The sequence below is a fragment of the Mobula birostris genome, chromosome 3, assembly GCF_030028105.1.
Source record: "Mobula birostris isolate sMobBir1 chromosome 3, sMobBir1.hap1, whole genome shotgun sequence".
Lineage (NCBI taxonomy): Eukaryota > Metazoa > Chordata > Chondrichthyes > Myliobatiformes > Myliobatidae > Mobula > Mobula birostris.
The window spans coordinates 45,520,339-45,540,208 of record NC_092372.1 but is presented as its reverse complement, the minus strand read 5'-3'; the positions used below and the strand labels follow the sequence as shown (position 1 = coordinate 45,540,208).

At 40.8% G+C, this 19,870-nt stretch overlaps 1 long non-coding RNA gene across 1 annotated transcript in view; it reads left to right on the top strand.

The window, feature by feature from the left end:
• The first annotated feature begins 2,640 nt into the window (after positions 1-2,640).
• LOC140195011 (uncharacterized) overlaps positions 2,641-19,870 on the top strand; it is a 48,781-nt gene continuing 31,551 nt past the window's right edge. Inside the window, exon 1 of the long non-coding RNA XR_011885341.1 lies at positions 2,641-3,076. This is a non-coding gene — a long non-coding RNA (uncharacterized lncRNA). The remainder of the gene's footprint in view (positions 3,077-19,870) is intronic.

The window sequence follows — 19,870 nt, the reverse complement described above, 5'->3', positions numbered from 1 at the left end:
TGAACCGGACCTGGTGGCATCGAGATTCATCATCACCGAGGAGGACGTTAGAAGGGCCTTCCTGAAGATAAATCCAAGGAAGGCGACGGGTCCAGATGGCGTCCCAGGACGGGTTCTCCAGGCCTATGCAAGCGAGCTAGCTGGAGTGTTTGCTGACATCTTCAACCGCTCCTTGCTTCAGTCTAAGATCCCCTCGTGTTTTAAGAAGGCAATGATAATCCCAGTGCCGAAGAAGAGCAAGGTGACATGCCTGAATGACTATCGACCTGTGACTCTGACATCAATTGCTATGAAGTGCTTTGAGAGATTGGTTGTGGCGCACATCAACCACAGCCTACAAGTCAACCTCGACGCTTTGCAATTTGCCTACCGGAGCAACAGGTCAACGGCAGATGCCATCTCTCTGGCCCTACATTCCTCCTTAGAACACCTGGAGAATAAAGACGTATACGTAAGTTTCCTTTTCATTGACTACAGCTCTGCCTTTAATACCATCATTCCAAATAAGCTGATTCCTAAGCTTCGGAACCTGAGCCTTAGCACTCAGACCTGCAGCTGGATCTTCAACTTCCTCACAGACAGGACCCAGGCTGTAAAAATAGGGGACAAGATCTCCTCTACAATCTCTCTGAGCACCGGTGCCCCACAAGGCTTTGTACTCAGCCCCCTGCTGTACTCACTGTACACCCATGATTGTGTAGCCAAGTTTCCATCAAATTCAATATATAAATTTGCTGATGACACAACAATTGTAGACCGTATCTCGGGTAATGATGAGTTTGAGTACAGAAAGGAAATTAAGAACCTGGTGGCATGGTGCGAAGACAATAACCTATCCCTCAACGTCAGCAAGACGAAAGAATTGGTTTTTGACTTCAGAAGGAGTAGTGGACCGCACGACCCAATTTACATCGATGGTGCGCAAGTGGAACAGGTCAAAAGCTTTAAGTTCCTCGGGGTCAATATTACAAATGACCTGACTTGATCCAGCCAAGCAGAGTTCACTGCCAAGAAGGTCCACCAGCGCCTTTACTTCCTGAGAAAACTGAAGAAATTTGGCCTGTTCCCTAAAACCCTCACTAATTTTTATAGATGCACCATATAAAGCATTCTTCTAGGATACATCACAACCTGGTATGGAAGCTGTCCTGTCCAAGAACGAAAGAAGCTGCAGAAGATCGTGAACACGGCGCAGCACATCACACAAACCAATCTTCTGTCCGTGGACTCACTTTACACCGCACGCTGTCGGAGCAGTGCTGCCAGGATAATCAAGGACACAACCCACCCAGCCAACAGACTATTTGTCCCTCTTCCCTCCGGCAGAAGGTTCAGGAGCTTGAAGACTCGTACGGCCAGATTTGGGAACAGCTTCTTTCCAACTGTGATAAGACTGCTGAACGGATCCTGACCCGGATCTGGGCCGTACCCTCCAAATATCCGGACCTGCTTCTTGGTCTTTTTGCACTACCTTACTTCCCATTTTTCTATTTTCTATTTATGATTTATAAATTAAATTTTTAATATTTACTAATTTTAACTATTTTTAGTATTTAATATTTGTAATCCAGGGAGTGTGAAGCGCAGAATCAAATATTGCTGTGATGATGTACGTTCTAGTACCAATTGTTTGGCGACAATAAAGTATAAAGTACAATCCAAAATAACTTGCCGGATATGATATTACAGGATGAACCAGTATGATCAACTTAATAGATATAGCCATTCCAAACACACACATAACTGACTGAAGACTGAAATCAATAAGTGAAAAACACCAGAAATATCTGGAATTAAAAGGGGCAATTGAAAGACTATGGAACATGAACAGGGCACACATTGTCCCAATAATAATATCTACAACTGGTATCATTTCAAGGTCACTACGTAATAGCATTAAGGTTCAGGAGCCTGTTGGATGCTGATGTTTATTGATCTGGGGTTCTTCAGACATTGAGAATGAGGCATGAAACTTGCTGTTTGTGATTGTTTATTACACATTTCAAGAACAAAGAAGACAAAGGCAGGAAGATGAAATATGAGGGGGAGAGAGAGAGAGAGACCCTAGTGACAGGAAAAAGAACAAAGTGGAAAGATAAAAAAACAATGTGATTCGGTCTTCTTATACCAGTTTATTATTTTTATTGACTGTCCATATAAATTCAAATTTGTTGCTTGAATCAAGCAATAAGATAGCCCCTATTCAAGTAATGCAATACCTGCAATGGCCATCAAGACCTAGAAAGCACACTGAGTAATTACATGAATATAGGTAATCATATAAAATACAAACAAATGTAAAAAAATTAAATGAAAAGGAAAATAACAATTATACAGTCTAATCACACAAGTCTAATGGTTAAAGGGTAATAACTGTTCCTGAACATGGTGTTATGGGACCTAAGGCTCCTGTACCTCTTTCCTGATGGTAGCAGCAAGAGTTCTTGAAGGCTCAAATTTCAGCTTTCAGAATTTGTTAAATCAATTCATCCAAGATATTGCAGCTTATGTGATCACTGGCTTCTATAGTGCTGTGACCATCTGACCTTCTTCCTTATTCTCTTCAAGATCCTGAATTATCCAGCAGAACAGAATTTGCTGAATGATAGGTGACCAAGTATGGAATTAGATAAGGCTAACTTTGTCAATAAAGGGGGAGGAAAATGACAATATTGGAGTTCTTAAACTTTAAGATGATAAAGACATATATTGGAGATTCACTAATTTATCTGGAATTTTGATATGTGCTCATTTATTAAGAAGCTCACTTTTTATCAATGGGCCAGGTTAGATCTATGACAGGAAATTAATTCAACCCCTGTTTCTGTCTGAGAAAGGAACACAGGGAAATCCACACAAGAGGGGAAATTGCTGGCTGCACTGCAATTTCAGTACAGTGAAATTATGTTCCTTCCCTTTGCTCTATGCAAAAAAAACATTATCTAGCTCTAAACAGCATGCACAGAAATACCCTGGGAATTTCAGATGTTGCCAGCATAGATAGGCCTCTGATCATTGGGAATGAAGACCAGGAATTTGTCTGCACAGCAGGTCTTTCATCCATGAAAATTACCAGGTGAGAATATTGATAATGGTATTTGGGAACATGACTGAGTTCCAAGTACATTTTCGTCTTGATGTACAATTGCTCCCTCTTGTGTTGGGACAATAAAGTTGAAAGTTGCATTTTTTAAACTTGCTTTTCATTTTAAATGTTATGGCAATGTAAAAAGGTCCATAGTCTATTAAATAAAACATGCTAAAGATCAGGAATTAACAAAATAGAATCCAATCATATAGAGCATTAAAATATAGATAGGAACTGCCAGCAGGGACATTCAGCCTTTGGTTAATGGCAGAACATTAGTGGCTCAGCCAGTGCAATGGCAGGAGCAATAAAATCTGAATGATAAAAACAGCTGTATGTTCATCCCATTCGAGGACAACATGCACCCATACCAGTTCCATAGTCATCAGTGTATTCTGACTGCAAGGTGACCTACAGAATGTCAGAGACAAGTATCTGTTCAATACACAGCTCGGCCTTATGTCAAACATAAAATTAATTATTCTTCCCTTTACAGGTGAAATCAATTTATTTTTACAACCCAGTATATATTTAACAAATCAGTCACTGTGCTTTATGTAACTACATATCAAAGTCAGCAGTTCTTTCACTAAACAAACCATGACTTAGATTTCCTAAAGTGTCATTGGATTATGAGATAGACCATAATTCTTAACAGTATTCATAAGATAGGTTTAATCCCTTCTGCTTTCAAAGGTGTTCGTTAAAAATAATGCAAGCATCACAGAATATTTGGCTTCCTTCTCTACTAGCTCTCCTAGAGAAATACAACAATTTCTACCAGCTCTGCTAGAGAAATTCAACCATTTCCATTACACCTTAACATTCTGCAGGTAATATTCCTTTTGAAAAAGATCTAGTGCTTTTTAGTGATGAATAAACTTTTCTCTCCTCATCCAATCAGGTTACCCCTGTCCTCCACGTTTGCCAGCGAACTCCAGTTCTTACAGTCCTTTGTGCCATCGAAGTCTATCCTATGGCTATTGTGAATGCAATGTACTGCTACTGGCTTTTGGGACCGTTGTTGAAGGAAACTATTGAAATAAAACTAGAGAAAAATAATTTTAACAAAGACAAAAGTCTCGCTCTAAGTAAGAACTGGAATTCAATTGTAAACAAGGAGGGACAGGGGAAACCTGCTTGGATGAGGACTAACCAATCAGGAGGGCCAGGCAACTGGGTATAAATATCACTGCACTTAGATATGCTGGCATTTATAGCGAGAGGATTCGAGTACAGGAGCAGGGAGGTACTACTGCAGTCGTACAAGACCTTGGTGAGACCACACCTGGAGTATTGTGTGCAGTTTTGGTCCCCTAATCTGAGGAAAGACATCCTTGCCATAGAGGGAGTACAAAGAAAGGTTCACCAGATTGATTCCTGGAATGGCAGGACTTTCATTTGAAGAAAGACTGGATGAACTGGGCTTGTACTCGTTGGAATTTAGAAGATTGAGGGGGGATCTGATTGAAACGTATAAGATCCTAAAGGGATTGGACAGGCTAGATGCAGGAAGATTGTTCCCGATGTTGGGGAAGTCCAGAACGAGGGGCCACAGTTTGAGGATAGAGGGGAAGCCTTTTAGGACCGAGATTAGGAAAAACTTCTTCACACAGAGAGTGGTGAATCTGTGGAATTCTCTGCCACAGGAAACAGTTGAGGCCAGTTCATTGACTATATTTAAGAGGGAGTTAGATATGGCCCTTGTGGCTATGGGGGTCAGGGGGTATGGAGGGAAGGCTGGGGCGGGGTTCTGAGTTGGATGATCAGCCACGATCATAATAAATGGCGGTGCAGGCTCGAAGGGCCGAATGGCCTACTCCTGCACCTATTTTCTATGTTTCTATGTTTCTATATGCCCAGGCATTATCCTTGATGAAAGTGACAGAATTTGTCATCGAAATGTCAGTTAAAATTGATACCTGTACCAGCTGGAAGCCTGAGAAGAGCTTGTTCGTAATATTCCTTTTATATACAAATCCATCACACTTTTGAATTCTCAGCTGAATCCTCCTCCACTTATTTCCCTAATAGAGCATTCTAGAACCTGACCATTCACTGTGTTTAAAAATGTTTTCCTCATGTCTCCATTATTGTCTGCCAAAATACCTATCAAATGTTTTAATATTCCAACAAGAAAACTTGGCCTGCTCTTCTCTACCTACCTGCAAGTTCAAATGCTACTCAGAACAATATCATTCACAACAAAGTAGCTTATTTGATGGGCAAGTTTTATCATGCTGATCTCCCTTCACCTCTAGCATAAAGGCTGATTTATACTTGTGCGTACGGGCTACACCGTAGCCTACGCCATAGGCCTGATTTATACTTTTGTGTAGCCCTACGCTGTAGCGAGCATGCGTAGTTGTGTCTGCGTCGCTCTGCGATTCACTGCCAAAACGCTAGTTGGCGGTAGAGACATGGACGAGAAAATGCACTTGAAATATTTTCGGATGTTGGCAGGTAGATTTAACGATTTGGTTCATCGTCTCCAACCATTTATTTCGCATCAGCGTACAGACATGGCAGAGAAAAGCAACCAGAAATGCGTAGGAGGAAATGCGATGCTACCAAGCGGACCAAACACAGTTGTTGCGGTCTGCGTCGCTATGACACATGAGTTACTTTTCTGGGGAGGCACACGTCACCCTACGGTGTAGGGTATGCAGTACCTATGGCATACGTTTGATGCAGAAGTATAAATTGGGCTTAACAGTGCTGTTGTGTCGCCATCAAGATACATTAGTTCACCAGGAAGACTTTTAAATGTCTCTCAAATGTGTCGTTTCTTCCACCTAATACATGGGTAGAGGGTGAATGGGAACTAATTGCCACAATTCACACATAATCCTAACTTGGAGGTGTACTTCTTCGACTTCGTTGTCCACACTAGACCGGATAAATCTGTAACTGAAGCTTTTTCTCTTCGTTTTGGCCCTCCGTCCACCCTGAAATGGCGTTTTCCTCCCCCGAAAACGGAGATTTTCAAAAATGCTCTCCAGAGTGAATAAATCTGAAAACGCCTAATGACCAGTGTAATGTGTACGGGGTAACTGGCTCTTTTTAAAAACGCTGTCTTGACGTGCCGGAAGAGATGGTGGTGGCAGCGTGGCATTTCATTGTTTTCTTGAACGCAGCCTCCAACACCACAACGACAATGGCAGACGGCTTCATGCGTGTGTTATTTACTTTATTGTCTGCATTAATTTCAACCCCCCACACAACCTAACAATTTCAGAATAGTCAGCAAAGAGACTGAAGCCAGAAGAGTTAGCAATGTACTCACCAAATACTTTGACCCAGAACTTACTGAATACTGAATAAATAAGAATTTACCCTGTTTTCTGTCCTTGTATGGAGGTGGTTTACCTATTTATGCTAGTACTTCTCTGATAATAGATGTGTAACAGCCTAATGTAACATTGTATGGAAATACAAGGTAACACTGATGCAGACATGTTTTATACATTTAACAAGGTGCTTTATTAATGTATTGCTTGTGCAAACATTCAATAGATGCAATTGTCACTACTTCCAAAATGTCATTTTTAAGTAGTAGCTTCTGTTTGGCATAGACGTGAAAATGTTAAGGCTAAAAAAGGAAAATTGTAAGCTTCACTTTTACTCAGGTAAAAATAAAATCAATTTTGCCCAGTAACTCATTTTATTGCACATGTTAAATACAGCAAAATAATACACAAGGACATGGCAAAGGTAAAGGCAAATGAGGTAACAGCAAATTTCACTTATGCCCAGTAACAAGCCTTATTGCATTTAGTTGTAGCTGTCGTCCCTTTCATCGGTGAAGAGACTATGGATGTAGGAAATGTTTCCAATGTGACCCCTCTGTGGGAGGGGGGAAGATGTTGGTGGGGCCACCCGGGGGTCTGTGTGTCCGTATGTGTAGCTATTGTAGTGGCTGTGAGGCTGGTATTGTGGCGGTGAAAAGTACTGGTGGGGAGCCATCATACTCCTCGTCATTGCAAATCCCTCTTCAACAGAGTTAGTCAGTTTCTCAATGTTCGTCGTCAGCCGGGTCATACTATCCATGAACTCCCTGTCGGTTGCCTTCATACACTCCAGTATTTGTTTTTTTAATTTTAAGTCCTCCTGCGTGAAAGCCAACAACTGTCCTTCGTTTGGCAATTCCTTTTTAAGTTTTTCTAGTCTGTAACTGGACAAATGCGCATTAGCGTTGCTTGGTCCAAACTGTTGGAGTCGGGCATACTCGTCAAAGTGGGTGAATTCTGTAGATGTGTCCTGCACATGCCCAGTAGGAGGAGATTCGCCCAAATACCTATTTTAATGTGGACGGAAGTATTTTCAAAAACACCTGGTGTGGACGCCTATCGTTTTTACGCGAAACCGGTGTTTTCAAAATTATTCGGTCTAGTGTGGACATAGCCTAAGATAACAAGTTTGCGCCATTGTAAAGGTAGCTTCACCAACAAGCTGGTGATTACCACCACTTTCTCTATGGTGTCAATTACCAGCTTGTTGGTAAAGTGATGGAAGAAAATGGTTTGCCTGTAAATTAATAATATAAAAAATCAACAAGAGCAGGCTGGTGTAAACGAGGACACTTTTGGAAAGTCTCTTGTCCTAGGACATTTTTGTTGATTTATTTTCCCTTGCCTTCTGATTGGTCCAAGAGCAACCATCTAAAAAAAAACTGAAAATGTTGAAAACTTGCTGAGAACTTGTTCAAAACACACAGAAACTGAGCAAGAAGGTCTTAGCCCTAAAAGTTAACAGTTTGTTCCCCTACATAGCTGCTGCCTGGCTTGCTGAGTTTCTCCAGTATTGTGTGTGTGTTTTGCTCAGGATTTCCAGCACCTGCAGAATCTCTTGTGTTTATGAAGGTTTGTTCTCTTACTGTGCCTCTAGGTGAATTGTATTGGTTATTTGCTCATGGGATGTCGAGTTTGTAGGCAAGCCAACACCTATTGATGAATATCTGGGACACTGTTGAGTCAGATATAATTCTAATATTTAAAGGCATTTGTACAGGATGTTGGATAGGAGAAGCACAGAAGGATATGGAACTAATGTAATAAATAGGATTAGCATAAATGGGTATTACATAGCCATGGGCTGAATGGGCTGTTTTCTATGCCATATCATTTGAAGATTACGTATATGGTTTTATGAAATGTGTGATTTGCTGGACTATTTCAAAGGTTTTGAGAGGTGGGGACTTCAATCAGGTCCACTGCCCAGGTACAAAAGGCAGCAGTGGGTCACTACGGTGAAAGAGTTTTGACCAGCGACCAATCCGGATATCAGAAATTTTGAGAAGAGGGATTTTCAATCAAGTACATAAAATATAAAAGAGGGGCAAGAGCGGATAATTGCACCACTAGAAATCGATGCTGGAGGGTCAAAGAAATGGCAGTCAAACTGAATAAGTATCTTGCATTGTTCTTCACTGTGGAAGATACTGGTAATGTGGTGGAAATTCCAGCTGTCAGGGGTTATGTGTGTGTGAAGTTGCCATTACTTATGGAGAAGTTCTTGGGAAACTGAAAGGTCTGATGGTGGATAAGTCACATGGTGTACACCTCCAGGTTCTGGAAAAGGTGGTTGAAGAGATTGTGGAGGTATTAGTGATGATTTACAAGAATCACTTGGTTCTCGAAGACTGGAAAATTGTTAAAATCTCTACTCTTCAAGAAGGGAGAGAGGCAGAAGAAAGGAAATTATCGGCCAGTTGGTCTAACCTCAGTGGTTCAGAAGATGTTGGAGTCGATGATTAAGAATAAGGTCTTAGGGTACTTGGAGGCACATAATAAAATATACCATAGTCGGCATGATTTCCTCAAGGAAAAAGCTTGCCTGACAAATCTGCTGGAATTCTTTGACGAAATAACAAGCAGGATAGACAAAGGAGAATTGTTTGATGTTATGTACTTGGATTTTCAGAAGGCATTTGACAAGATGCCACACATGAGGCTGCTTAACAAGCTATGAGGCCCATGGTATTACAAGAAAGATTCTAGCATGGAGGAAACAGTGGCCGAATGGTATGCGGCAAAGAGTGGGAATAAAGGGAGCCTTTTCTGGTTGGCTGCCGGTGACTAGTGGCTTTCCACAGGAGTCTGTGTTGAGACCGATTCTTTTTACATTGTATGTCAATGATTTGGATGATGGAAGTGATGGTTTTGTTGCAAATTTTGCAGATGATATGAAGATTTGTGGAGAGGTAGATAATTTTGAGGAAGTTGAGATGCTACAGAAGGACATAGCACATTAGGTGAATTGGCAAATAAATATCAGATGGAATGCAGTATTTGGAAATGCATTGACATGCACTTTAGTAGAAGCAATGAAAGGGTTGACTATTTTCTAAATAAAGAGAAAAGGCAAAGGACCTTGGGAGTCCTTGTGCAGGATTCCTTAGAGGTTGAGTCTGTGGTGAGGAAGGCAAATGCAATGTTAGCATTTGTTCAAGAGGGTGAGAATATAAAAGCAAGGATGTAATGTTGAGACTTTATAAAACAGTGGTGAGGCCTCACTTGGAGTATTGTGAGCAGTTTTGGGCCCCTTATCTTAGTAAGGATGTGCTGAAACAGAGGAAGGTTCAAAGGAGGTTAACAAAAATTATTCCAGGATTGAATGGCTTGTCATCTGCAGAGTGTTTGGCTCTGAACCTTCACTAGAATTCAGAAGCATGAAGGGTGACCTCCTTGAAACCTATAGAATGGTGAAAGGGCTTGATAGAATGGATGTGCAGAGGATGTTTCCTATTGTGGTAGGGTCTAAGACCAGAGAGCAAAGCCTCAGAATAGAGAGGCATCCTTTTAGAATATAGATGAAGAGGTATTTCTGTTGTCAGAGAGTGGTGGATCTGCGGAATTCTTTACTGAAGGCAGCTGTGGATGCCAAGCCATTCTGCATATTTAATAAAGAGTTTGATAGATTCTTGATTGGTCAGGGCATGAAGGGATACTGGGAGAAGGCAGGAGACTGGGGCTGAGAGGAAAATTGGATCAGCCATGATGAAATTGCAAATGGTGTAATTCTGCTCCTATATCTTATGGTTTTATTTCAGAGGGCAGTTAAAACGCAACTCCCTTGCTGTGTTCAGACTAAATAAGAAAGATATACAATGTCCAGAAAGAACTGTAATCTCCAGTTCTTTTGGATGAATCAAAGACAGTGAAAGCACACCAACCAATTGCCTTTGTTCTTGAAGGCGATGGAGATGACCATTTTGTGAGACTGTCCTTGCAATTCCCCCCTCCCCCACTTTGTGAACTCTGAGCTGATTCTTGCTCTGGGGTCATCTAATCCGAGCAAATGAATTTGAACACAGGGAGCTTCAGCTAATGTCCTGTAAAGAGGCAGACTTTGCAGGTCATTTATTTATTCTGTAAAGTGGCAGGTTTGCCAGAGAATACAACAAAAAGTGGAACTATCCAAGAGACTGGTGTGATTACCCGATTTCTCATTAAACTCAGACTCTGGGTTACCTAATTTGACTGGTTTCAGAGCTGAAACGAAGAGAGGCACGAGACTGGGGGTTGGTGGCAAAAATCATAGAACAATGCTGGTTGTAGCCCTGGACCAGAGCCAGTAGGAAAGTGACTCAGGTAGAACTGGTGAGCTTGAGCCAATGGGATGGAGATACATCAGTTGAACTGATGAGCAGCACTGTAAGGGTCAGGACCTTCAAACACAAGGAACCAATAACGCTTCAGCCCACACAGAGACCAACAACTGCGGATGAGGAGGACCCCATGGACACGTGGAGATCAGGACCACGAGGAACACCTGACCAGTGTACACTCCTCCCCTGGGTAATACCTATCCATGGAGGGTCAGGGAATCCTAGTGGCATGCATACAGGTAGTTTGTTTGTGAACACAGGTGCTTTTTAGTTGAGACAATAAAGGTTACCTGTTGGTAAATACGGATTCTCTCTGCGCCTCTCTGATCATTGTTACTAAGGGGTAGACCCTTACAACAGCATACTTCCTTCATGTTAAGCAATAGTGAACCAAGTGGCTCTGAATAACACCCCAGAAGTTTTACGGCCATCATTTCTGACAAAGGTTTTCTTTTAAGTTCCAGATTTATTTAATTCCTTTCATTTAAAATCTCTAGCTGCTAAATATAAATAGTTTGAATCTCTGGATACTATTCAAATACTCTGTATTATCCTCTGATAAGATTTCCTCCATTCTTTTTTCTGTATGAACAACCTGATTGCCAACCAAGAACTTGAGTTTCTTTACCTTCCATCTATCAGCTCTAACCTTTATCTGTACTCTGACATCATAGACCTTAAACCTTTTTTTCTAATTTCCTTCTCTAAACTTTTCCCCCTAAGTTAACTTCTGTCTCAACATTCACACTATTTCCTTCAACCTAATGTTTGTACCAAAGCTCTCATATCACTCACTGCTGGTTTTCCCTGATCCTTAACACAAACAACTCTATTCCTGTATATTGAGCACATATTTTGACCTTGATTTATATGTGTAGAATTCTCAAACCTCCTTCATGAAGTTGATTGCATTTCAAAGTAAAACATGCTTAAATCTCAAGAGGTGCTGCAAAATGCAAAGTGAAAAATGAAGCCTGATAATTTCAACTTGAAAGGTGTAACTTGAGATGCTTTGTGGCAAATCAGTGAACATATGGTTGATCAGAAGAAAGCACTATTCCAAGAACCAATAAGAGCCAAAGGCTGTATTCTGAGAAAAGATTTGTAATTCTTTCTGAGACATTCCCAGTTTTCTTATACAAGTTTTGTGCTGTCCAAAAAACTTACCTAAGTTTTGGCTTATTCAGATTATTTGTCTAATACTTCAGACAATACAATAACCTGATACTCACAGCCAGATGGCTCAGGAAAAGCAGATATAAGGAAGAGATGGCGGGTGGGCCAAGAGATAATGTGGCTGACAGGTTCTATGGCAAACCCACTCAGTTTTCTCAACACCAGCTGTGTGGCTGATTCAAACTTACTCCTAGTGGATGCCAATACACAGCAAAGACCTGTCCCTGTTTTCACTAATTGACATTTAGCTGGCATCTTTGAGTTGAAAAGGAAATGTATTTGGGCATGGTGCTAGTGAAGGAGTGAGATTGTGATTAAGGCATGCCATTAGTAGAAAGAGTTCATGTCCTGACACAAGTGATAATATTTTTTTAAGCTGCTTTGATAATAACTTTGGAAATTAGTTTGGCACTAGAACGGATGGACAAGAAATCTAAAAGATAGAAATTAAAAACAACTAGACTGATTGCTCTGTTCTTTTCTCAGATATCCTGTATTTTCCTATTTTTTAAAATCTTTATCTAACTTTATATTGAAAAATGTATTGGTTTTAGGTTCCACCCTTGCTTTACAAAGCTGTCAGCAACCACTGATGTAATTTCTTTGAAACCATCTTCCAATGACAATTGAAACAAATTCTGGGAGCTGAGTGCAAGATATCAGAAGGAACACAGATCTGAGGGCTACGTAGCTCCTATGAAATTGTAAACTGAAGCTTGATCCATTCAGCCAGATGGACAAAAATGATACTGTGGTGCTACTTGGAAGAAGAGCGTGGATTTAGTGCTTCACTCCACCTAATTAAAATATGTGGTCTGGACTTTGGGCCAGATCATTCAACCAAACATCTGCATACCACTTTCTGACAAGTGGCAGCCACTACATGTATCCTCTGGTGTTTAACAGCACGCCTGCCAAACCCAGTTAGGCATGTTGGATTCTGGTGTTTTAATCCACGGTTCTTTCAGAGGTCAGTAAAGTGGCACAAAACATGTATACTTCATGATTGCTTTATTAAGAGTTAATGGAACAAAGAGAAATTGAGACAGAGATAAAGGGTCTACCAGTGGAAAGAGACAAGGAACAAGGATGGCACCTGGCATGGAATAGCTACTTTTTTAAAACCACAGAGATAAGAAAAATCTCATTCAAATCTATATGTAAGAACTACTCAATTAAAGGTCACTTATTCCATATTGCAGTACCAATGAGAAAGCAATTATTCACTTAATGCAGAACAAAGAAGCTTCCAAAGCTTTCCAGAATTATACTTTGCATAGCCACTAGTCATATTAACCTTGCATAAAATGGAATCAAATAATTAATTATTAAACTACAAAGAAAATAACAATAACACATTCTAATCTAAGAATTAAACAGTTGGATCCAAGAAGCCGCCTTTGATTCTAAATCACATGTTTAAGATCATTACATCTGAAAGTTCAGATGCAGAAAAACTTGTGGTATCTACGTTACTTATAAAATAGTTAAAAATCTACTTAAGTTATCAAATATCAAAGGATATATATTCTTCAAAGTATTAAAAGACTACGTCAGATCAATAAACACACTTATGAGAGTTGGAACAATTCCACTAATGATCACCTTTAAACGCATAAAAATGATGTAAATTGTGTTAAGGCATATCAGTATGAATAATATGACTCATAATATTGAGTAACTTCAGCTCATGAAACTTGAATGAATACAGTCAAAGAAATCCCATCCATCAGAATGACGTACTTTAGCTGCTTCTTTGCAAAGGTGATCAGCCGAATTAGTTATATCTTTAGATACGTCAGTTTTAGGAGCATAACACTCTTTGCCTATAACTGCACCTGTGCCTCTCTTAACTCCTAAAAGATCGAATGCCATTTGATTTTAGAGGTCTATCTTACGCATGGTGACCATTCCTGTTGTTACCTTTCCCAAGGCTTCAGCAGTGTCATTGCTTACTCTTTCTAAGGCTGCAGCAACATTTTTAATATATCCTGTGCTCCTTGCAACACCGCAAAATGGGAATAAAATTGCAAAACAATCTCTTTCAGAAATGTTTCATTTACTTCTAGACTTGGGAGGTAAAGGTAAGGTGTGTATATATGTCCCAAGGCAGGAAAAACATACCCTAAATAACAAGATCCTAACCGATGATATGGAAGAGATGTGTAGGCTCCATTTCTGCATATAAAGTATATACAGTACTTCGACTATCTCTTATGACTTTGTTGAATTGTAACATTTCTGATCATCAATAATACAAGTACATATCTCAAGTGGCTCATTATGAGTAGGTAAAATTGGCAAAAAATATAACAACTAATATTAGAATAAACTTCATAATATCCAGTAGTTGTCAACTTGCTTGAAGTCCTCTGGTTGGCTAGTAATTTGCTCACTGTAACCTAGCAGCATGGCCAAGAGGTTACTAGCACATTAACCACAGCACCTGCTGTCCACATTGGGTACCAATTTAGCTCACTTACGGAGGCTGGCATGTATCCATTTACTTTTACCTTCTACCTTCACTGTTGAGCTGGTAATTAACAGTACTTGATAGGGACCAAGCTCCCAGTGGATCCTTGTGCGGTTTCATAATAAGGACGCACTCACCAGGAATCATGGCGTGTCCTCCTTCTGTTAGGTCTTTCCAAGTGGCAGAAACCTGTTGAGAAGCTGACTGTACAGCTTGAGTTAATTTCACACAATAGTTAACAAAACTACCTGTATACATCAGTCTCCCTGAGACCAAGAGCTCCTGGCAGTGATATAGATTGTCCTGTTACTACCTCGACTAGGTTTACTCTAGTTTGAGGTTGCACTGATGCTATACAAGTCCATAGGAAGAGTCTGTTACGCCTTCCTCATGATACTTAGTCTGTCACTGTTTGATAGTTTCATTCATTTGTTCGACTTGTCCTGATGACTCTGGGTGATGTGGACAATGGAAAGACCATTCAGTATACATCAATAGACATAATTCCTGACAAGCGCTCCCACTGAAATGTGTTTTTTGGTCAGAGTCTATCTGACCTGGCAATCCTCATTTAAGAATATGGCCCTGATCAGAGTTTTTGCTGTGTCTGTGGCAGAGGCTTTCTTTGCTGGAATAGATCCACCCATCTTGAAAACTTGTCCACTTTGACTAGTAATTCTTGACACTTTGCTAAAGAAATGTAGTCCAGAGTAAGTGGGAAAAAATGGATCAGGTGGGACAGGAGAATTAATTGTGATAGCTTTTCCACTGCTCCAGGATTTATTTTCCGGCATGTCATGTGTCTTTCAAACATTCGTTGAGCTTGCACCATGAACTTTGGATTCCACCACTATTGGGAGAATTTATCAATCAAATTTTGTAATCTGTGTCCTCAAGAGTGTTTTTGTTTTGCCAGGTAAGGAAGTACCTAGTTGTGGTTATAGGTCTATGCACTGTCTATGGCTATTGACAAATCTCCCACACTGTTTAACTTCCCACCATTCTGCTGAAAGGCAGCAAGTGCTCAGGCGACTCTATGACTCCTGATGGCGTACAACTGGAAGCTTGTCAAACTTTAAGGGTGGTACTCTGTACTGCTCCTGCATTATGAATCCCCAGTAGGTCAGGTATGTCGATGAGAAACATGGCTACATGATGAAAATGAGAAATTCTGCAGATGCTGGAAATCCAAAGCCAGACACGCAAAAATGCCGGAGGAATTCAGCAGGTCTATAGAAATGAATAAGCAGTCGATGATTCAGTCTGAGATCCTTCTTCAGGACTGGAAAGGAAGAGGGAACTGGAGCAGCTATGTACTGGTCAATCTGTATCCAACAAGTGGGAAACGTTCAGTAGTCAAAGGAGATGTGAGGGTGGAGGGTGCCTGGGTGGTGGTAGAGGCAGATACCTTCGGGAAATTTAAGAGATATTTAGGTGGGCACATGAATGTGGAAAATGGAAGGATATGGACGTTATGTGGGCATAAGGGATTAATTTAGCTGGCCATTTGATTATTAATTTATTTGATTTGGCAAGGCATTGTGCGTTGAAAGTCCTGGCCCTGTCCTGTACTGTTCTAAGTTCTATGTAAAAGCTGGATAGAATCTGTCCTTGAACCTGGTAGTATGGGCTATCAGGCTTTTGCGTTTTCTGCTCGATGAGAGGAGTGAGAAGAAAGAATTTGCCCAAAGTAGTTTTGTTTCTTGGCTGGTGGTTAAGTCGAATATTATGTGGCCCATATACCGTAAATTCACGTCCCCACCCACATTGCAAAATCACAATCATAGCTGGAGACTGTAGGAAAAGTCAGGGCTTCTTTCACCTCTTTCAGTTTAGAAATGTTGGTGGAGCTGGATTAGTGAATAGCAGGGCCTGCCCACTAATCTCAAAGACAGAACAGTCCTTGCCAGCAGTGCAGTGAAAGTCTGGCTTCATCTATAGGCTTTTAGAAGATGACTGGCTTGGAAAAACTTGTTGGAAATTATTCCATTGATTTTCAACCTGAGGGTTAGATAATTCAATTTATTATCACACTGATATCTGTGGTAGCTTGCTACACACAACTTGGAGGCTGCAGTTCCCATATTTTATTGGTGACTACAATGCAAAAATGGTGCAGTCTATAAAAGGCTCACAAATATCTGCCATGTACTGCATTAATGATAGAACATTATTGGCTTTACAACATCATAGAACAGAGAAATTTACAGCACATTACAGGCCCTTTGGCCCACAATGTTGTGCTGACCATGTAACCTACTCTAGAGACTGTCTAGAATTTCCCTAGCTCATAGCCCTCTATTTTTCTAAGCTCCATGTACCTATCTAAGAGGCTTTTAAAGGACCCTATGGTATCCGCCTCTACCATCTTTGCTGACAGTGCATTCCCATGCACCAAATACTCTGTGTGGAAAGACTTACCTCTGACATCCCCTTTGTATTTACTTCCAAGCACCTCAAAACTATGCCCCTTGTGTTAGCCATTTCAGACTTGGGAAAAAGCCTCTGGCTATCCACGTGATCAATGCCTCTCATCATCTTATACACCTCTAACAGGTCACCTCTCATACTTCGTCGCTCCAAGGAGAAAAGGCCAAGTTCACTCAACCTATTTTCATAAGTCATGCTCTTCAATGCAGGCAAAATCCTTGTAAATCTCCTCTGCAGTCTCTCTAAAGTATCCACATCTTTCCTGTAGTGAGGTGACCAGAACTGAACACAGTACTCCAAGTGGGGTCTGACCAAGGTCTTATATAGCTGTAACATTACCTCACGGCTCTTGAACTGAATCCCACGGTTGATGAAGGCCATCACACCATATGCCTTCTTAACGACATTGTCAAACTGCGCAGCAGCTTTGAGTTTCTTATTGACACAGACCCCAAGATCTCGCTGATCTTCCACACTACCAAGAGTCTTACCATTAATATTATATTTTGTCTTCAAATTTGACCTACCGAAATGAACCACTTCACACTTATTTGGGTTGAACTCTGTCTGCCACTTCTCAGCCCAGTTCTGCATCCTATCAATGTCCTGCTGTAACCTCTGACAACCCTCCAATTTTTGTTTCATCAGCAAACTTCCTCACCCACCTTTCTACTTCCTCATCCAGGTCATTTATAAAAATGACAAAGAGGAGAGGTTCCAGACCAGATTCCTGCGGAACACCACTGGTCACCGACCTCCATGCAGAATATGAACCATCAACAATCACCTTCTGTGGGCAAGCCAGTTCTGGATCCACAAAGCAAGGTCCCCTTGGATCCCATGATGCCTTACTTTCTGAATGAGCCTTGCATGGGGAACCTCACCAAATGCCTAACTGAAATCCATATACACTACATCCACTGCTCTACCTTCATTAATGTATTTTGTTACATCCTCAAAGAATTCAATCAGGCTTGTAAGACAAAGCCATGCTGACTATCCCTAATCAGGTTATGTCTTTCCAAATGCTCATATATCCTGCCTCGCAGAATCTTCTCGAACAACTTGTCCACCACTGAAGTAAGACTGACTGGTCTATAAATTCCTGGGTTACTTCTACTCCATATCATCGGATAATAACTTGCCCGTTTGTCACAGATGTTAAAAATTTCATGCTGACAGCTGGTTTTTAATTTCAGAGAAAACTACCAATCATCACCCAACATATGAACAGACACACAAATACGTGATTAAGAAGCAGGAGTAGGCCACTTCACTCTTCAGCCATAGCACAGGAACAGATCCTTCGGCAACAATGTTGTGCCGAACCAATTAAATTAGTAATCAAATGGCCAACCAAACTAATCTCTTCTGCATACACGATGTCCATATCCTTCCATTTTCCTCACATTCAAATCCAAATCTACTCCGCGACTTAATAAGATTCGCTTACAATCAAATTCACTTTGTAAGAGTTTTCGAATCTTTTGCCTCATTCCCTTTACTGATAGCAGGTAGTTTACTGGATCAGGTAACTGAGGAATTAATTGATTGTCTATGCAGAGCAATTACCCAGTCTGTCCCTATGTAACAAGCAGATTTCATTTTTGCAAACATCCTTAAGTCGATTTGGTCTCTAAGACGGAAAATCCACAAAAAGAGGAATGGCATAAGAAACACAGAAAGCTCATACAAAAAAAAATTACTAAAAGTGGAGAGAGTTGGAAACTATTTCTGCCACTTGTAGGAGAGATGGTGTGAACACACATCCGGATTTACAATGCTGGACTCCAAGAACTTCGGGTCCTGCAGGTCTACCTCAGCTGTTCATTGGCGGAGGTGCTGGACTGGCTGCAGGCTGTGTTGCTGCATGCCTCAGGAAGGCATCATAGGCATTGGAGTTGATGTGTGAATGCAGCATGCAGTGTGTCCATGGGTGATTGTCTTGGATGTCTCTCTTGTGATATCAAAACCCCTGTTGGAAATTGATAATGTCAGATGCTACAGGCCTGTTCCCCTTGTTAGGGGGAGCTGCATGACCTCATTGTAGGGAGAATTAAGCCTCAAGCTGCGAGCTTGCCCTCTGCTGCATTTGCTCTGGATTTGGGTTGTATATATGTTTTTTGTGTGACAATGTTTTTTTTGCTAGCTATTTTGAATGAGCTGTGCATGTTTTGTACCTTGGCCCCAGAGGAGCGCTGTTTCATTCGGCTGTATTCATGTATGATTGAATGTTAATTAAACTTGAAATTGATTTGATTTGTTTATGAGAGCATGTCTGTATGTAGGGGTGCCTGTCAGATGGCTATATATAACCTGCGGTGGACTGTACAGGAAATACAAAATTAAGGCATGGCACAAGTATTTTGTTTCTGAATTTGTCCCACGAAATCTGAATTCGGTGATTCTGACTGTTTCCCTCTATAAAGCAACCTGTTACATATTACTCATGCCAGTCCTCATTGAGGGATCAGCCGTGGAAACGGTGAGCAATTTCAAGCTCCTGGGCGTCAACATCTCTGAAAGTCTATCCTGGGCCCAACAAACTGACGCAGTTACAAAGAAGGCACATCAGCAACCATATTTCATTAAGAATTTGAGGAGATTTGGTTTTACACTAAAGACGAAAAGATTTATACAGATATGCTATGGAGAGTTTAACTGGTTGCATCACTGTCTGGTATGGATTGTCGTAGCACAGCGTTGGAGAAAGCTTCAAATAGTTGCAAACTCGGCCAGCTCCATCATGGGCGCTAACATCCCCACCACTGACGGACATCTTCAAAAGGCATGCCTCAAAATGGCGGCACCCAGCATTAAAGACTCCCATCACACAGGATGTGTTCTCTTCTTATTACTGCTATCAGAAAGGAGGTATAAGAGCTGAAGGTACAACATTCAACATTTTAGAAGCAGCTTCTTCCCTTTCGTTCAGAATGGGCAATGAACCAACTGATGAACACTACCTCACTATCTCTTTTTACACTAAAATTATGTTAATTTTTTATAAACAGCATATAGTTCTTATTGTAATTTATTGTATATTTTTCATTTTGCCCTGTACTGCTGCTACAAAACAAGAAATCTCATGATA